This window comes from Cupressus sempervirens, chromosome 3 (genome assembly GCF_028749045.1).
Source record: "Cupressus sempervirens isolate cs-2001-9-10 chromosome 3, ASM2874904v1, whole genome shotgun sequence".
Classification (NCBI taxonomy): Eukaryota; Viridiplantae; Streptophyta; class Pinopsida; order Cupressales; family Cupressaceae; genus Cupressus; species Cupressus sempervirens.
This window is the reverse complement of record NC_143120.1, coordinates 1,008,414,465-1,008,418,882: the sequence shown is the minus strand read 5'-3', so window position 1 is coordinate 1,008,418,882 and position 4,418 is coordinate 1,008,414,465. Positions and strand designations below refer to the sequence as shown.

Here is a 4,418-nt window from a genome sequence, read left to right as displayed (position 1 = left end):
TGCTCAAAAACCCTCATTTTCATATAAAATACATCCAGTTTGGACGTTGTTGACATCTAAGGCAGTTTTTTTTGCATTCAGGCCATATTGACCTAGGCACGCAAATCGAGGCAATAGTTTTTTATTTTATTTATCAAAAATTATCATCCCACTTTTTTTTTTATACAAAAGCGATGATTTTTTGCATGTGTTTTTACACACATAGATGGAGGCCCTTTTATAATTTCTTTAATTGGACAAAACCTTCTTTTTAGAAAGGCAAGCCTTTGTTTTGGGCAACGGCTACCGAGCTAGTTAATTCGACATGGTTGGATGCCATGCTCTCTATGCTCCCATGCCCATTGACTTATCCACTGTCAGTTTTCTGTCAATCTTTTAAGTGTCCTGTAGTTTCATAGTGAGATGTCTTTTGTTGTATTTCCATGTAGATTCCACTTCATACATAGTATAGGAATGCTTTGACAGAATACCTAAAGCGCTATGAATATATGTAATTAAGTTTACATTGTAGATTAAACTTACAATGTAATTACACACACACACACACATTATTAAACAAAAATATATATTTAAATTAAATTACATCTACAATATATAAACTAAACTATTGGTGAAGGAGGAAAATCATGCAAACAAAAATTATGAAATTTAAAATGATGTGTTATGAATCCAAGTGAAGAATTTGTAGATTAAACTTACAATGTAATTTAGAAAATTATTTATAGATTAAATATAAATAAAATTGTAAAACTATATCAGACTTAGTTTTTAATTACTAATCACTAAAGTAAAGCTATTTAAATTAGCTTAGTTGAATTTTTAAAAATTTAATAAACTATTTTTTTTAAAAATTGGTTAAAAATACAAAACAATAACTAACAATGATTCTAAAATAAGAATATGATATAAATATTGAAATAACTATAACGTTTTAAAAATGATGTGTTAAATTAAAATTATTTATAATATTAAATAATTTTTAATATGATTGAATAAAAATAAAAAGTAAAATGATATTTTAAACAAATATTTATCTATAGATATATTTTAAAACAAAAATATATTTATACATCTTAAAACATGTTACATAAATTATACATCTAATAATATAACTCAAACAAAAATACAAAAATATATATCCTACCCACACTTGATTTAAACTTTTAAAAAAACATTAAACTCTTACAAAAAAAAAACTTCTATTACTTAATTCTTTTAAAACTCTTAACAAAATTGAATTTGCATGGAAATACAACAAAAGACTAATAGGAAACTGACAGTGGATAAGTCAATGGGCATGGGAGCATAGAGGGCATGGCAAGTCATTTTCAAAGTTTGTGTGTGACCCCACACCTACTCGTGTTCTATCATGCATGCCCTGTCAAACATCTAAATTCACCCAACCCTCATCCGCATCTCAAGTGGCATTTCTTTTTTTAGCTTTGGATGACATTCTTGCTTTTTCAACAACAGTTTTGCGAGTTCCGAGTGGTTTTTTGGTCCATTCACTGTGGTTATTTGTAGTGGTGTTGGGGTTTCTCCTGAGGTTAACATTTTAGTGGAGTATTCCAATGGTTTTGATACCCTTTTAAATTAGTTTCATGTGCCTCCCGACGTCAGCTTCCCTGCATCTTGGACTACACATACATTTATTTTTTAGCCTAGCTGCTAGCTTTTTATGGCTCTCCTTGAATGGCGACCTGACTTGGCTTTTGTGGAGAATTGGTTAATGCAGAATTCAACTATGCTGGAATAAGCTCTCTTTCAAAATTTGCACATTCTGAAAATAAATTCTAGAATATCATTTGGAGGTGTTTGGTTGTCCCGAAAGAGGAATTGGCAGATGACTATTCTATGTTTGGTTGCATCAATAAAAATAGGAATTAGAATAAGTCTTTTTTAAAATCTTAATATGAATTTATAAAGAATATTTTTTTGTTAAATTTTTAAAAGCCAAATTAATTTGCTACCCTCTTCATTATAAATTGACTTTATTACTAAGAAAGGTATATCACATATTTCACTTAAATATCGAGTTAAATGTGTTTCAAAGTTTAAAAAGTTTAAATATTTAGACCTCTCTTATCCACAAATATATTTGCTTTCTTAGCCCACACTGAAAGCAACCAAGTTTAATCAATTCGCTTTGTCATACTGATGTTTTTGGATCTTTTCATTGAATTTAAATCTAGTTATTTTAAAATTATATTCAATATTGCCTAAAATTGTTTCCATTATAAGTGTGATTTTTTAATATATATGTTTATTGTTAAAGAAGTCAAAAGTTATAATTTTTAATTATAAATATTTGACAACATTTTTTAAAATTTTAATTACATTTGAAGAATTCGATTATAAATACTATTGTATGCATAAATAATATAAAAAATTATGTTAAATACAACTATAAATTTGAATATAATATCAAAACTAAAATTATTTTATTTTTGGGTAAGAACCGTCAATGACTGATAGCCTTAAACCGTGTGTGAAGGAAATTCCAAAGACTATTCCTATCCTTATCAAGGGAGATGCCACATGTATCTCAATTTTGATGAACACAAACATTTTTGTTTTAAATATTAAAAAAAAGTAAAATATACGATATTTGAACCTAGTTTTATTTAGAAGGCTAAAGATAAGATTTATTTGTAAAGATAATTTTAACAAAAGTTTTGATTAGGTAAAAATAAGTTTTGAAAGGTCCTGAAACCTTGTACATCAAATCTAAAAATATTACAATATAAGGCCCAAATATGGCAGTTTGATTCACCAAAAAAAGACAAGGAACAACCAACAAAAGTTTATAATAAATATCAAGTCTGATATTAGACATTTTGTCATCGATAAAAATCCTTATACAAATTATAGCTATGCATTTTTCACATATGTTTCAAACAAATAAATGCAATTAAAAGACAAACAAGACATTGTAAAAAGTAAATTTTAGCCTTCTGACTATTGCAACACTTGTAGTCTACTCCAGCCTTCTGACTGTTGCAACACTTGCACTCTACTCCATCATCACACATTGTACTTGTTTGTGCGTCAGCAGCCTATTCAAAGAATCCACATCCATTGTGTCCCTAAAATAGAAAATCTTCATTAGTTCCTAGTATTATAATAATTTATTCATTACGCTAATTTCTAAGAAAATTAATAATGACCTTTTTCTTATTCGAGCAAGACCAAGATTTATGCCTAAGATTTTTTTGTGTGTTGGAGATTTTCAACAAACAAGGGCCAGCACCACATCGACATGTTGGCACATTGATTAAAGCCATCAACCCTCAAACATAAAAAATACATTAGCTATATGAAAATAAACATACTATAATAAAAGTCTTTTAAATCGCTATACAAAATCTTTATAATCATTATTAAAAGCCTATTTAAATATCAATTTATATAGCCAAGGAGTCGTTCACAACAAAATACATCACTACATCTATTTCAATTTGAAATTCAATTGGATCATTATATCAAGCGATATGAAATCCTAAAAATGGTAAGTATAGCATCTCCTATTGCTGCATTATTTATGGGAGAGAAGAATCAAACAATAGGTTTCTGAAAATGAGAAAAAAAATTACTAGAAAGAAGATATCAACATTGTGCACACCCAAAAAAAAATGACATTGTCCAAATTAAAACATTATCCATAGGAGCCAAACAACACAAGAGTTGGTAATGTCAATGTAGATATTACTAAACAACACAAGAGTTAGTAATGCTAATAGGAGTCAAACAACACAAGTGAATATTACAGTCAAACAACACAAGAGTTAGTAATGCTGATAGGAGTCAAACAACACAAGTGAATATCATAGTATTCTGCATTTTACCCAACAAAATAATGTGAAGCGGCCTAGACACCACACAAACTGTTTGACCAAATGCCTATCCAAGTAGCTCAATAGAAGTTGGGGACTAATGTGTAAATTTTTTTGTACCAATAGCTATCAAATCTGTAAATAATTATATGATTAATGCAAACAACCAAGTCCATTGTGTGGGTTAATATATAAGAAGAGTAGGTACAAGCGTCTTTAAATATTTAAACAAGTAAAGTCAATGAATAATTTTCCATATATGCATGTCATAAAGTCATAAAAAAGCTAATAAAAATATGTTTTCAGCTGATAATATCATAAGGCATGCTATGAAGTAGTCAAATATAAAGGTCAGTATAATTCAAAATAGTTTTAACAAAAACTCTAGAGTCCTCCATACTTAAGTTGTATGCATTTGACTCTCTCCCCCTCGGTCATTCTCAATAAGCCTTTTGCTCTTTTGGTTTCAACCAAAAAATCATCATAGGCCTTTATCATTGATTCTTTACTAATCCCATGAATGCTTTTGAGGGCATCATATATTTTATCTCCAATAGATTCAAAATCATCTTCATCCACTTTGAC

At 28.6% G+C, this 4,418-nt stretch overlaps 1 pseudogene; it reads right to left on the bottom strand.

The window, feature by feature from the left end:
- Positions 1-2,432: 2,432 nt before the first annotated feature.
- On the bottom strand, positions 2,433-2,562 carry LOC149570148 (U6atac minor spliceosomal RNA; annotated as a pseudogene).
- Between the last annotated feature and the right edge of the window lie 1,856 nt (positions 2,563-4,418).